Genomic DNA, 16969 nt, shown 5'->3' with positions numbered 1-16969 from the left:
TGCTTATTTCTGACCTGATTTATCACCTTAGTAAACAGTCTCATAATACTTTTATGGTCTCAATCTCAAACTTCAAGACTTTCTCAATGCAGTATTATGTTCATTTAGTAAATTATGGTCCGATTTAGCTTAAATAAGAGAAAAGGCAGGGTATGCTTTAAGATATGGCTACAGGTCGCTACCAGTACACTGTGTTTTTGTCTTTAAACTCTACCCTGTCATAGTGGGTTTTCAGTTCCCTACACTACTTTGGCCCCCTGGATTTAGACTTTGCATGCAAGCAAAGCTGCCTGATAAAAACTGGCCAAAGCATAACTGCAGAAATACAGCTAAGGATTTACTAATCTAGAATGTTTAAAACTACCGTATTGTCTTAATTTTTAGGTGATGTCATGTTTATTCTGAAATAACAGGTGTAAAATAGTTTTTTGTGTGCTGTTTCAAGTTTAGTCAAGGAATTTGATTGTTTTGGTGTCCTTATTTGGACTATTGACTTGGACTTCACCCATATAAAATGACCATCACAGGTCAACTTGGACTTGGTCTGGGCTGTCTTTGTCAGTCTTTGATGGTTTTGACAGTTTTGTCTGTATTTATTTGCATTAGTCTTCAACATTTGTATTACTACTAATTTACAGGTTACTCTGTCATTCTTTGATTATGGTGGTTTGAGACACTAAATGCGATTTTGCATGTTGTTGTGATATAGATATCCATGTCAATAATATAAACTTGACCATGATTATATCACAATTGATTTCATCCAGCCCTAATGTGCATTTGTTCTGCTCTGGAAAGGGTATAACATTTCCCTTTTGTGGCTTTCAATTAAAAACATCTTTAAATTTGATTTCAGAATGTGGGTCGATACCCTGGTAAGGTCCTGTAACGCCGGGGGCAGCTGCAGATTCAGGTGATGATTCAGTTAGCTCATCACTATGATTGACCACATTCATATTGTCACACTGTGTTCACATAAATCAATACAGAACTATTGATTATAGCCCTTTTAAGACTTCAAAGACACAACTGTTGACCTAGGAGACAAACCTCAGTCATCTGAGTTTCGGTCACATGCTTTTCACGCTCCATTCACTCCAACCACCTCTTTAAGTCATGTCACTACCAACTTTTCATTATTCACACAACTGCAAGATGTCGCTTTCCAGGAGAAGATCAGCTTGTTTTTCTTGTGTGGAAACTCCACTCCAGTGTGTGTTGTAGACCCAGTCATGGCTCATTTACCATCCTGTGGCCTTCTGTGAGATTCTCTCCTCTGGAAATCACCTGACCTGATCACCTGCCAGCTCAGCCATCTTTCATTCCATCTACCAGCCTTCTAGTGGACAGTTTTCACCTGTAGGTTACCAGATTCTCTAATGTTTGTTTCCAAGCTTTAGCAGTGTTCCAGTCTTTTCTGTTTACCTTTGCCTGTTTGCGTGTTACAGGCCCATAATCTGTTTCCTGTTTTTCTTCTTGTTGCCAACATCCTACTGGCAGACTGATTACCTGCCTGCCTCAGCCACTTTGGACTTCTTTGCCTTATTTGACTGCCAGTGCTTGGCCAAATGTTCTACTTTTTTATATATTCCTTAATAACTTTTGAATCAAGTGTCAAAAGTGTGACAAGTAGAGCTTTGTTGTGCAGTTTTAACTTGTTTTTCAACATTATCCATGTAGACTATACCATTCATCAACCTCATCGTTGCCTGATTCATATAAGCAAAGACTCTTCTTAGGCATTTTTCAAACTTGGTCCAAGGCGATGCAGAACATTTTGTTTATACTGTGTATAAATATACTCACCCTGTTGCAGTGAAAACAACAGAATGACGTGGTATGGTAACACAAGTAAGCTGATAAAGGATTTTAAAGAGTGTCCTTGCTTTGTGCTCCTGTTACTTTATTTTTTAAGTAGCTTTGGAAAGCATTATAATCTCAGTTGGATACAAACTTGGAGTCTGTTCAAAGTTGTGTTCAGCAGCGGAATCTTGGGACAAACCACATCCCACTTGCACAGTGCCTCTTCTTGTTTAGTGAAAGACGGACTCATAACTTTTGCCAGTTGGTGTTTTGAGTTGTTCATAAAATAAAATCAGATTAAATTCAAAGACTTGACTCCAGAAACTTAACTGAAAGTTGTGAAACTTTGAAAAGCAAACTTCGAAACCTTCTGCATTTATCCCTACCTCAAGCTGCTACATTAAGTGCGTGCATAGATCTTCCTTGTGTTTACAGACAGGATCACGAAGTACAAAGAAGCATATGTCCAAATACCAGCTGTCATGGCTGCCTGTGCTCATCCTTCTCTCTGTCTCACGTCTTTCCTTCCTGCTTGGGCTTTCTATTCTGAACGGTACATTCTGTCCAATTTCGATTTTCCTCCAACTCATTTGGCCACTTCCTCTGTGGTTCCAATTTGGTTGCTGATTTCTAGTTGTTTTATGCATTGCATGGCACATTGGACCCCTTTGTATCAACTTTCTGCCACTGTCCTGGAGTTTGGTTACTATTTGCAGTAGGGTTGTCACAATACTAGAATTTAAAACTCCATATTGTTACCCATTAAAATACTCAATACCATTTGTGATACCAAAGCAGAATTAAAAAAGGCTTTTACAAGCACTGCTAGCAATAACATCAGTGACAGCAACAGCTGCTTACTTCATGATAACTTAACAGACGGCTAATGTTGCTATCTGCTAATTACTAATATTCAAAACAGCTAACGTTAACATGTGCCGCTGGCCAGGTTTAAGTTTATGATAACTGTTTAATACTTCTATGTTGTTGAAACAGGAACTTTACTGACCTCTCAAAATTCCCAACAGAGACCAGGATGTCGGTCTTTCACATATTTAGCCTTAGAAGTTTGTTGTGCTACTTGACTTGGTTGCCACCACTTTGTAGCTTTCCTTGCAAATAGGCTCGACATCTTTCACTTTCCACTGGTCGTGCACCTCATGAGTGAAATATTTCCATATGGCACTTAAACTTTTCCATTTTCAACCAAAAGTGGTCTGCAAGGCTATCCTTCAGCAGCAGCCCCTGTAATGTTAAGTTTGTTTTGAATGTCAACTAGTGTTTACTGTTGAACTGCTTCCTGCAGTGGTGCTGTTGTGTGTGTGATGTTGTGTCAACTGGAGGAGGCGAAGACGGCACTGTTGGTATCGATACTGTTGAGGATGAGTTTCTAATCTGATACTAATTGATGCTGTCAATTAGTATCTGAGTATCGATTTTTTTGACAACCCTAAAAGTTGCAAGTTGCTACAAGTTTTGCAAGTTTTGCAGTTGTAACTATACTTTAGTCTTTCTGCACGAGCAAAATCAACAATTTCTATTCTTCAAGTAAAGCAAAGGAAATATGACTGAGCTGACTCAAGTCATTTCCTGGCTTGGTTCCGCTCAAAATCAAAAACTAATGTGAAATTATACAGAAGTCAACAGGAGTAATACCAGAAGTTGAATTCAAAGTTAAAACTAAAGTTTAAGTCAGTATAATGTCTTACATTTAACACTGTCCAATGCATTCCCAGAGTCTTCATTTAATACCATCTTTTTGCCAAGAAACATTTGAATTGACTTCTAATTATCTCCTTCCCTGAGCTGTTTTTTTTCTTTCCTTTGTATTGGCAAAGGTAAATGTGTAAATCTTCTTGTTACCAAGGTGATTTCGGCGAGTTCGATCACCTTATGACCAATAACACAATTAACAATTATATGCTCAATTAATTTTTTTCCGCACAGAGTATAGTCTCTAATAGATATGATACCTTTGACACATATTTGACACATCCTTTATTACAGTGTACTGCATGCGGCATTTTGTTGAGATGTTAAAGCGGAACTAACACAGAAAATAACACTTCAGTTAATTTTCATCACTCATCAAGCCCTTGTGAAATGGGGTTTAATCATGTAAGAAACAGCAGACTGACATTAGCCAAGAAATTAATATTCAGGACACAAAATGTAAGTTTTACTAAATATTTGATTCTAAAACCTGGACATGGTTTTCTGTAATCCCTGCTTTTTACCATTTTTTTTTCTCCGTTGTCCTTACATACACCATGCCTCTTGGGTTGATCTCTTCGCATGTCTTCGGTCTCTTTTCTCTCCCCACTATCCTTTTTTTTCTATCTTTAGCTCCTGCACTGAGATTTCGCTCTATTTCTCATCCTCTGTTTCTCATTTCTTGCCTTTTCTGCCCTTTCTCTTTTGTCCTCTTTCCATAAGGCTTCGAGTGCACTTCAGTACAACATTGTAAGATCTTGATTTATTTCCAAAAGTCTTAAAAAATCCCTGTGTGATCGATGCTGGACCAAGAGACATAGAAGAGAAATGGTCATTTGTATGTAGAATGCCCATTGGTAAGAAACTGATGCTGATGAATGAACTGTTTTTCTTATGTGTTTGTTTTTCTTACGGTCATGATGAGTTTGAAAGCCAGAGTAGTGTTTATTTGCTAAACTTCCCAAGGGATTTTCTCTCTCTGTTGGCATGTTAAACTCTAGTGAACCCCAACACAGGTCATCTGCAGTCAGCCATCTTGACGCAACATCTCCAGGCAGTGGGCGCCTCTATTCATCACGTGTGCTCCAGATTCTTGCAAACTTAAACACACACCCACCCACCCACCATGCACACATATAGACATGTGTTATTTCTCTTCAGCTGTCTTAATGTTACTCCCTCCCAACTTGCTTTTTTATTCTAATATTTTGTTGTAAATTGTTCAATTTGAATCAATTCTGATTCAGGTAATGAGTAAATGAGTCTGTGATGCATCTGGGTAGTCTACTGATGATAACCAACTTTATAGGCAAAGTGGTTTCTGAATGCACATGTGTGAAAGCCATTACAGTATCACAGTTTTCCCCAAAAGAGCACTCACAGTAAGAATTAAGTGCATCTTAACAATGATTCCTTAACACCAGGCCAGTCTTTAGGGTTACTATTTTTGCTATTCCCAAAAGTGTGACAAATATTTTTACGCTGCCTGCAAACCTTGTTATAACACATTATAACTACTTAATTAAATGATTATGTCCAGCTTTGTTGGATCCCCAAGTAAAGGAAGGCTCTGTCAATATCTTAGCTGTGTAATGTTGTTTGAGACAAACTGCTGTACATTCTTTAAACCCTATATGACTTTATAGGCCGCGGTTTAGTCTGCACCTTTTGGTTCTGTCTTGTCGAACTAAACTCACTGCATTTGAGGTTAAATCAGACCTTGTGCACACATTGTTTAACTTGGTTTTGAGATCACAAGCCAGGTAAATGTGCATTTCCTACAGGTTGTTTTGTTTTACCAAAGGAACAACAGAAATACAGGAAGGATGAGTGCACCAAATGCAAGTGTGTAATTACATTTGTAATGTGCTACATATGCCATAGAGAGGGCTAATTGAATATATGTCAAAACAAAGAGGTCAGTTTATACCAACCATGCATTAATTATTGCACCACCACAAATCCACCAAATAGGGAGTTAATATAGGCCGGTGAGCCACTTGTGAACTGTTAGGTGCCTTGAGACTTTACACAAGTCACAACAACACAAAATTTACACATACATTGTAAGATTTATACTTATTAACATGTATAATGGGATAATATAGTTTGCCAATAATTTATACAAGAAGTAGTTTGTAACAAGACAGATTTAGATCATCATTTGTATCAAAAAGACTCCTGGGAAAGAATGTAAATGATCAGATTTGATGCCAGGTTAAATAACTTGTTTCTACCAGTTATTTTCAGACAGTGCCAGCACGTCCTCATTCCTACCTCCATGATAGAGAGAGGAGGAATATTTAGGGGAGAATAGTAAAGTGCTGTTGTAGTTGCAAGAGAAATGGAGAGGAAAGGAATGAGACAGAAAGTCAGTAAGTAAGGGCAGATAGTGCTGAAAAATGTTCAGACCTGTACATTTTTTCTGCTGCAGTTTCACAGTTGCTAAACCACATCTGCATATCTGGGCTCCTTAGAGGTAAAGAGAAATAGACTAAAGCAGATGGAGACAAAGACATAAAGCAGTAGAGAGAGATAAGGGAGGTCAGTGTGCAGTTAAAGTGATTCAAATACGTTATTTTGTCCTTTAGAACAACACAAGCTCACTTAGTTCAACTTTAAAGTTTCTGCTGTCCTTTGGAACCTCCTAATAGCTATTCAATCATTCATTCGACTACACTCTAATTTAACTTCCTCTGTCTCTCCACAGTTACCTTTTTAACATGTCTTACACTTGCTGAATGTGGTCCTTTTTTTAAAATTTCAGCACTTGAAGCATGTCTTTTCCCTCTGCGTTTTCACTGAGGTGAGACAGCTGCAAAGCTGTGTGTGTCTGTGTGTGTCTTTTCATGGCACAGGTGGAGCTGACAGCAGGCCCTGGCAGAAAAACAAGGTTTAACAGTTGGCAGTGCTTGAGAATTCTGTACCAAACCCTCACCATGCTCTTAAAGAATACGCTCACACACACACTGATTTACACGCAATCATTGATGCACTACTGCTCACGCTGTTTTTAAAATACACACTGGCATGCACAACACGCCTACTTATAAGTACATGCTCTTAAATACGCAAACACTGCCAGAATCAGGCCCACACACACTGATCGGGTCGGCAGAAGCTGTGTCATAAAGGTCTGATTTCTGATTCTTATATAAGACTGTGGACACTTTGTATTATTTCTGGTAACATCTTGGCTGCCTTTGTGTTTCATCATTAAAATATGTCCTTTTTATAGTGTTCAGACTTTTAATTCAACATTTTCAAACACCTAATTTATTGTTTGTTGCTCTTGGTTGTATGTTCTGTTTGACTGAGATGAGAGAGAATGACTATAAATCTCCTTGTAGCATTGGGACAGCATTAGGTTTGTCCTACCTGTGCATTTTCTATGATGTATGGGCCCAATCTCCTGTTGCACACTCCCACATAGCAACTTGAGACCCCTATTTATTCTCCCTCTCTCCCTCTGCCTTTTTATTGTAGTGAAATCATGAGAGATGACTTGATTACAGTATCAGTCAACGATGATTCATACAGAAAATAAGCATGGAGCGAGCTCTAAAGGTGGCTGGACACCAGCATATTATTGTACGTTTGTTGTTTCGCCCTGGAGTGATCATTATACTGGTGGATGAAATGGCTCAATAACTAAGAGATTAAATTGATGTCGGTCAGTCATAATATAAGGATATTTTTTCTTATCACGTTAGTCCTTAAAGAAGTAATGCAGTGTATGAGTCTTTTTGTACAACCTGATGGATTAAATGCTCTGAGTGCTGTACTGTATTTCGGAGACCTGAATACTTATGCACAGTAACCAAACTGGTGCAGTTTATTTATTATTGACAATATACACTGATTTGAGGAAAAGGAGCAACCTTTTACTATTGAAAGTTGGTGATTTTTTTAAAACACATTTTTAAGATCACTTCCCCAGTGATTTAACATGTAGAAATGTATCACTGATTTAATGTTTCTTTGCTCTAACCGGTTCATTTTAAAATCTCCCTAAAACATATGTCTTTCCTTTTTTTTTTTTTTTTTTGGTATCTCTCTTGCATATCATGGATTTCTACCCAAACCACATTTTGTCACTTTAAGGACGATATGGATTGGCTTGGTTATTTTCCTCATCAGCATCCTCACATTATCATGGTTCCAGCTAAAAATGCATTTGTGTGTTTCTGCTTTCCCAAAAGACCATAAAAGATAAATTAGTTAGAATTGATTTCTTGTGAAATATTTTGTCATGTTTTGCTAATATTTTCCGTCGTACGCTTGGCATTCACAGAATGCTATTATTTCCTGATCCTTGTGTGTGTGTGTGTGTGTGTGTGTGTATTATTGAAAAACCATGGCTTATAGAAATTAAATCCATACGTTATTCCATCTTGATGAGTGTGTATGACAGCGGGCTCTCCAGGGACAATGTGTGTTGATGTATGCTATCTAAAGCTTGTTAGCCTCTGATTGCTTCCTAATCATAACACTGGCATTGTGGTACAGCTACCTACACACAAGCACAGACACACAAGCATGCACACACATGCACAAAGCCATGCTGATGGAAGAAACATGCACACGCTCACATGGGCACTCAAACACACTGGTGCACAGCTGCATGCACTTAGACACAGATACAGTTGCCCACTCATGCACTGTCTCACACACATATGCCTCATGGAAGCTGCTATTATGCCATATTACAGGTAATGAACCAGTCCATATGTCTCCAGTCAGTTTCAAAGTGAGAGAGAGGAATGGAGAGAGGGCTACAGTGCAGCATTGCTGATGCTCTGCTGAGGCTGTACCACTATGTCTGCTTTAGAAATGATTTTTTCCCCCACTGTTTTGCAGCAACGTCTTGTATTAAAGAATATAGGGCTCCCCTGTCTGTCTCTGCTCTCTGTAACCTCACTACAAGTCATGTCAAATGTATGTGTAAAGAATGGCCAAATGTCATAAGACACTTACTGTATGTGCAGCTATGGCCAGGATCAGTGATGCACACGTCAATAAAAAAGGTAATTTGACTGTAATTTTACCAGTTTAAGGCAAGCAACTACCCTCAAACAAAAGACATTCACTCTGACAGACACTCTGTTTGTTGTGCACTGTAATTGGTAGATTACCCATGTATTTTTGAGCGAGGAGTCACAGCTTATTACAACGATCCGAGTTGACATTGGGCGAGGTCGCCACTCTATCACAGGGCGGACACATAGAGACCCGGTTATTTTTTAAGTGAACTTGTAAAATCACTTCCAATGTAAATACGTCAAATGCAATTATTTCAAGCCAAACCCTGATCTTTTTTCCTAAACTGAAACAAGCAGTTTTGTTACCTAAGCCTAACCAAGTAGTTTCATTTCACAACATTAACTAAGAAAGTGACTGTTACATGTTTTAAAAATCCATGCAACTGTTTTTCAACGTTACAAAGAACGGTCATATTTTGTAACATATCATACAGTTTTTTTATTTATTTTTTTATTATAAATTATCATGTGAACTGTTAATGAGAATACATTGCAATTTTGCGTTGTAAAGTTGTATACTGTTTACAAGAATTGAAGCACATGTAGAAGTGCACCACAACAAAATTTCAAAGCACTTCTTGAGTATAAGTGGACATAAAGTGAGAGTTTATCTCTACCTAATAAAACGATAAGACTGCAAAATTAGACTGCATCATTAATTATAAATCACTACCTGACTAGACTATGATGTCTGAAATAGAGCAGCAAAGCTGATCTCATGCACACACACACACACACACACACACACACACACACACACACACACACACACACACACATCAACATGCTATGTGAGGAACCCTGGGAGCCCTGAACACTGCCAGTGCTTGTTAGGTATAGGTAATTAATCATGTAAATTACCTCCTCTTCTCTAGCCCCAGGGACAGATGGAGGGTCCTATGTTTGCATTTAAGTAGGTGTTCAGCATCACATTCCTGGTGATTAGCATATAGCTTGGCATATTAAAATTCAGTATATCCAAGATTAGTCAAGCATAGGTTGGTTTAACTCTGTTTCTCCTCTGGGGGAAAAAAGTATGACTAGTGAGTGTTTCAGTATTGGAGGGTGAAATCGACAGGAGAAGCCAAGAACGAGTACAGTGTACTAAATTGCTAGATGACACAGAGGACATATTTTTATTATTAAAACACAAAAATACACTTAAAATGTTTTGTAGGCAAAGTCAAGGGAAAATACTGATAAAAACAACAGTTCTCATCTGTACCTGCTAAAACATATTGAAAAGGAGAGACTGCCTTCATTCATACTGTCAAGTACACATTCATTCTCTACCCTGTATGTTTCACCTACTGTCATCAAAGTCCATGTCATCAGTCTTGAAACAATAACATTATTAATCAGAAATCTCTTCAATCCAAGGACTCAAATGATTCTTTCAACAAGTTATCTGCATTTTTCTCCCTTTTAATAAGCCTTCGCAATTTGTCCCTGCTGCCAACTAAAGAAAGATTGTGCCATTTAATTCTTTTGCCATTGTGCATTGTGACACACTCACAGTATGCCACGTTTGTTTAAGAAGAAAGTATTTCCATCCTTTCTGTTCTCTGCTAAGTGAGCATTTGGCAACAGTGACTCTGTCTCTCTTATGTGAGGACAGAATAAAGCAAAGTCCTTATGGTCGCTGGGCATTTTGCCCTCTTTGCCTCTCTATTCATGATTTTGATACTTGGTGCTATAACCTGTCCCACCACCAAAACGTTTGGCAGAGAGGTCTTCATGTTAGCATCACTTTTGCCAGCTTGAATCTGTTTACCAATGCAGTATCAGTAATCAGTAGGGGAGAAAACAAACAAAAAAAAGAAAAAAAAGGCAGCTCATTTATATTTCCATGCCCCAATAGCAGTCACAGGCTCCAAAATGGCCAATGTTGTTTCAATTCAGGCTGCTCTCATTCCGTCTCGTAGTTATACCTATAAAAACATCATTCACTGTAATCATAGATAACACACGTAATTGTGAGAGGAGACGCACAGCTATTACGACCCAAACTGACATTTGACATCAGTAATCATTAATAGGCCTGTCACGATAACACATTTTTTAGGATGATATATTTTCCCAGAAACTATTACGATAAATGATAGTATCGTTGTATCGATGTTGTTTTCGTTTTATAACGATATTAGAGCATAACAAGTATATCCTTTTCCACAGCAATGAATTTTTAAATCTTGAGAATATTAAACATTGGAATTGAAATGTGAAAAATAAATATTAAAATATCCTAAATAAATAAAACATAAATAAATAAACTACAACCAAAACAAAGTAAAAAAGACTTTCAGGCTCTGTTAACAAAATATTGCACAGAGATAATCATTATGTATTATACTATTTTATTATTAAAATAACATATAAACTTATAAAAAAACTTTTCAAACATTTGCAGCATTACTTTAAACGCAACACAAAAAAGCACAAAAAAGTTGATATATTGAGTACAGAAAAAAAACTATCGTGTCCATTTTTATATATCGAACGATAAGTCAATTAAGTAATTATCGTGACGGGCCTAATCGTGAGGGCATGCTTAAGGGGTGGTGGAACCAAAAGTCAACGTTGTTATTTTGAATCAACCTCTGAATTTACTTCTGCACATAGATATGTCACATAGCTACTTTAACCCGACCCATTATCGTTTTTCCTTACCCTAACCATGTAGTTTTGTTTCCTTAGCCTAACCAAGCACTTTTGTTTCCAAATCTTTAAAACAGCAATCATCATGTTTAAAAGGATGACTGTGCAACCACTTCACATTGTTCAATAGAATGGACATATTTCTGTAGATATAATATGATAGAGTGTGCATACATTTTTCCATAAGATACACAGACCGTACATGAGGATGCATTGTTCAGACGGATCCTATGAAACCCATAATTTTTTGCAAAGACAGGCATCACCATATTTTTAGTATGTTGGGGTGTAGTAGTATGCAACAAACTTCAATGTCTTCACAGAACAATGGCCGATGATCCCTGGTGGATGAAAGGCTATAGGTGAAAGAGCTTTTATTGTTAAAGGCAACATTATGCTGTTTTGTGTGGAGGAAGAAAGGTTGTCTTTTAAATTTTCTCTGTGAAAAGATAAAGGCCTTTTAGTTGCAGGAAGAAACTTCTCACAAACAGATAAGAAACTTTGATAAGATTTTGATTACAAAAGTAACAAAAGAACGACTTTGACTGATGGAGTTAAGGTTAGTTTGATTTATTCTGGAAGCAAGTACTAGTTTTGTCCTTAACCATTAAATTATTAACAGTTGTTTTGTTGTAAAATCATTCTGTGAAGTACTGAAGGTCAGTGCAGACACTTGATAACTGAAATACTGTGCTTAGTTTTTGACACCTTAAAATTGCATTGCTTTGTTCTATACACACATCTTTCTTATGGTTTTTCCCACATTAACGATGATCTGATTCTGCTACGTTTTACAACAGTAATAGGCTGATTTTCTTATTTTCATCAACTCTTCTAAGTTTTCTGAAGTTCTGAATCCGCAACAGCACAAAGTTTTTATTTTGAGTTTTAGCCTTGGGGACCAAGCTGAGCGCTGACTTTCAGCCTTTCTTCATTCCCAACAACAAAAATATATTCTCTGCTTGTTCTTTATTAAATGCAGAGAGATATTTTGGCACATCTAGTCATTGATTTTTTCTCATAGAATAATTGCAATGCAACACAAAGCTATTGGGAGACTTTCAGAAATCACTTCCGTAAAAAATGCGGAGGAACTTTTCCATACCTTAGGGTTTAGTGAATTTATGCCCTTAGTAAAAATAATAATAATTGCGAGGTGTTTTTCTTGGGAAGCCTATTTATAAAGTCTAATTCTTACACACCTTTGCAGTTTCAGCCTCCTCCTGAGAATATCTTTTTTCTGGGATGACTTCATCTCCCCATTGTTTGTAAAATACCAACAGAGCTTAGTGTTTAGTATGAATAATACTTTAACTTTTAGTGAAACGTTGCTGGGCTTCACACACATTTTCATTAGTCTCTTAACAATAGCAGAAGCTATGACCAGCAATCTCCCTGAGCATCTGTTTAGTGTTGCTGGCTGAAAAGAGGCACCTGGTGGGTACACAGGTTATATCCCCCCTCCATTTACAAACATGAGGAAATATGCATAATTTGGCTTCAATGTGATGTTTTGTCAGGGAAGGACGAGCAAGTGAGGGAAGATATGGATAGAGGGAGGAATGAGTTTAAGAACGGAGAAAGCGAGCAAGCAAACAGGAAGCTGAGAACTAAGGAAGGAAGCAAAGGAGGATATAAAGGACATGTCTCAAGGCTTGCATCAGCATCCATGAGGGTGCTTTCCCCTCGCTCTCTTTACAGCGCCAGATGGCCTTGGTCTTTAATCACGGTGTGTGTGTGTGTGTGTGAGTGAGACTGCGTCAGAGAAGTGCAAGTGTGGGCCTGAAGCATCTTGGTGTCTGAACGTGTGTGTGTGTGTGTGTGTGTCTACCTGGGTGCAAAGTAATTAAGTGCATGTATTTGTGTGTCAGGATGTAGTTTTATGTTGCTTTCATTAAAGACGTAACAGATTCTCTTTTCACCACTAACAGTACCAATGAAGCTGTTTACATGGTGTTGATTTAAAAAAACAAAAACGAGATGTGATCTTTTTATTAGACTTTCAATGTGTGGTTGCATGTTTTTCTGCTTTTTAACATTAACCGGTACGACTGACAAAGTAGCAGGCTGCTTTGGTTACAAACTAGGTGTTCCATTGACAATGTTAACAGCTGTATTAAATTGTTCTGACTCTCGTTTCCATTAAGTAGTTTAATGGCTGTTTGATTGTGTCTGGAGTGTTATAGCCACTGGACAGTGAGAGTGTGTCTGGTCCGTTTTTGATTGCCACAAATGGAATACTGGCAATGCACATTAAAGATCTGCTAGACTAAACTACTCAAAGTGTTCTTTATCAGTTGCATGCTGAAGTGCAATATAATGCAAGTCAATGATGCACAAATGGACCACTGATGGTCAAAACAAGACAATGTCACAAACTACTGAAAGGCTGGAATGTGTCAATGTGCTTATTGGGGCCAAATTGTTATGGGGATAGCCATCGATGGTGTGTATGTTGGAATGGATGAGCTGGTTCATTTAAATTGTACAGTGAGAGTTGTTATTCTTAAGTGTTTTCATGTATTTATTACTCATGTGCTTTGTCTGTACTCCTATCTCAGTGATATTGGAATCTGGAAATTATCTTAAAGCTTTGTGTTTTCAAACAGTATGTCTAATTTGCAACGGTCAGTTGAGGATTCAGTCAGATACCAACAAATTAAATATACCTACTGCATCATAAAAGCTTTGCATAGCTGTTTTTTGGAACGACTCTTAACCTGCAAAAAATATACAGTGCTTCATAGCTCGGCATGCAAACACACATGCACACACACGCACACACACACACACACACACACACACACACACACACACACGTTCCTTCCGTAAAGAGAGCCTGCAGTTGGTTAACTTGCATCTCTCGTGTGTTCTGTGGTATTTTATATGAAACTGATGCAGGATTTGCACACAGATATGCTACAGATGTCGTCTGTGTAATGAAGCAACCTCCTCCGCACAACACACACACACACACACACACACCTGCCAGACTAGTGGATGCCAGCATGTTTTAACCCTGGGGCTCTGCTGGCGAGTAGACAGAACAGAAGGAGAGGGAGAGAGAGCGATGGAGTAAAGCAAGAGAAGTGGAGAGAAAAGCCAATACAGGTAGAGGGAGGGAAAGTACAAGAGGGCAAGAAACACATGGCAAACCGTAAGGGATGATGGTGCAAAACAAGGAAACTAAAGAGCAGAGATGGGGAGCATGAGAGAAGCGAGTCAGAGAGACAGAGGCAGGGAGAAGATGTAGAGCTCGCAGCTGACCCTGAGCTGGGCTGCATTTGTAGTCAGAGATACAGAAAGGAGGAGACAGCGACTGGGAAAGACAGATGGAGGAAGAGCGAGGGCTGATGGAGCAAGGAGAGAGAGAGAGAGATAGAGAGAGGTTTATGATGTATTGTATGTTGCTGACCCTGGGCTGAGCTGAGCTGGACCAGTCTGGCACATTTTGACCACAGAAAGACAGATGTCTGGGATGACTGCCAACTACGTACATCTGATAGGAGAGGGTGTGCGTGTGTTGGTATGTGTGTGTGTTTGTGTTTGTGTTGGGAGATGTGAAGGCCTTGGAGGAGATTTAACTGTAGAGGCAAGGTCTTACCTGAGAAAAATCCTCTGCTACACAAGAACACAAGTTTACTGATTTTATTCACTTTTTTTCTTGGAATATGCAAGATACGTGGAATAAAATAACAAACTTGAACTTTTTGAAAAACAACGGCTCTTCAGTGATGGAAATTGATTACTCACCGTTTCATTCTTCCCATCAAAATCCTATTTCAAAACCACATAAAATAAAGTTCCTGTACTCAGTAGTTTAACATTAGCAATGGATGAACTGGCATGAGTAATGCAAAAGGTGTGTCTTGTAATGATGAAACTGCAGAGAATATCACCCGCTGTGCAATTGCTCTCAGATCTGCGGAGCATTTCAGCATCTTTCCGCTCCTGGTTTTGCTTTTACAGCCTGTTACTTCACTGTTTGGGTTCAGTGGATTTATACTCCTGCATTAAGGAACGATGCAGCAGCTATAGTGAATGTGTGAAGGCTACTGCATACCTCATATGCGCCTCCTAAATAATTTAATATCATGCCAGGGCTACGGCATTGACATAGATACCACAAGGGGATTGCAAGAACTATGTTTCTGATGCCAGTGGAGTTTGAGTGAAGACATTAATAACCAGCTTAAAGGCTCTCTCAGTTGCCTCTTTTCTCTTTTCAGTAACACTCATTTCACAAAGCAATTACACTGCTAAACTTTCCCCGCACAGCTCAATATGAATGAATGAATGAATGTAAACACAATGATTGCAAGGTATGTTCCAGTTCTGTACATTTATGAGTGTAGCTCACAGTCTGTTCCACAATGTAAATGAAAGAATACAAACATGGTAGCTATGGTAAATACAGAGTATGACACAACCTTGGCAATTGTCATTTTCAAATAATGATTTAAAAAAGGGGTTGTGTTAACAGTCAACATCACCTGTTTTCCCCAATTGTAAACTTTTTTTAAACAACACTGCACAGTATGAAACACTGCACAGTTTGTAACGACCTTGACACAAAACTGGTGGACTCAAAAGCATGACTCACAGGCAGTAGAAGGTATAACAAAAGTCGGTAACACTTTACAATAACCATCATTTATAAATGGTAAACAGATCATCATCATCATTTATAAATCGTATGTAGACCATTTAGAATGATAAATACATATTTTTTATTAATATTTAACTAACTAAATAATTTATAAATGGCTAATAGATGGTATATAATGTAAGTTTATAATTGCTTTACCATTAAAAAACAATTAAATTATAATTAATAGTTTATTAATTGTTTTAGTTGCACTCATTATAACATTTTACTACCATATTAAGTATGTTAATGATTTTGAAATGATTCATATACCTTTAAGAAATTGGTTGAAAACATTTAAAGATAAAATATGTATAGCACTTTGTAAATGGTTAATAATTGGTCTATAAACCATCTATAAACATCACATAGTTGGTTATTGTAAAGTGTTACCCAAAAGTCTATGCTTGGTGAGAATGCAAACAAACAAAATTTCACTCACTTGGAGGATCAAATATCTAACAAACAACTTAAATCAGACCTGATAACATCAAATAACCTGGCTGGGACGTTGACAAGACAAAGCGTACATGAACAAGATGAACTGGCAACAAGACAAAGGAAGACAAGGACTATTTATACATGAGGGAGGGTAAAACATGTGAAACCAATCAGGGGCAGGGTAGACAATCTGAGTGGGAGGAAGTCAGGGTCTGAAACGAGAGGGAGAAGGTAAGTCAAAGTAAAACAGGAAGTGGATGACAAGACTAGACATGAGTGACTTAACCTAAACATAAAGTGCTCAAGACAACAAAGACTAAACATGAAACTAAACTGAGGGAAGACATAAAACATGAAACACTAAACATGAACATGAATAAAATTAACAAACTTGACGAGACACAACACTTTTGACCAAATGTATGTCGCAAGTCAATCAAACAAGCTGCACTTGACACCAACAGGTGATAAAACACAGAATATAGAACTCTGGATAGAAAATAAACATAGTATTACATTATCAGTCAAAAATATTACATTATCAGTTTGGAAATAATAATAATAATAATAATAATTTAATAATTATTACATTGTAGGGGTATCTGGTTCAGATACACATTGCCTCCATTAGGGGTACCAAAATATTTAGAGGTAAAGCTAATTT

General features: G+C 37.8%; 1 protein-coding gene across 1 annotated transcript in view; it reads left to right on the top strand.

Moving 5' to 3' along the window:
• LOC131974643 (zeta-sarcoglycan) overlaps positions 1-16969 on the top strand; it is a 390877-nt gene that overhangs the window by 152927 nt on the left and 220981 nt on the right. The gene's annotated exons all lie outside the window — the stretch shown is intronic.

The sequence above is a fragment of the Centropristis striata genome, chromosome 1 (genome assembly GCF_030273125.1).
Source record: "Centropristis striata isolate RG_2023a ecotype Rhode Island chromosome 1, C.striata_1.0, whole genome shotgun sequence".
In the NCBI taxonomy this organism is placed as follows: Eukaryota; Metazoa; Chordata; class Actinopteri; order Perciformes; family Serranidae; genus Centropristis; species Centropristis striata.
The sequence above is the reverse complement of the archived record's forward strand: the minus strand, read 5'-3'. Positions and strand labels throughout refer to the sequence as shown.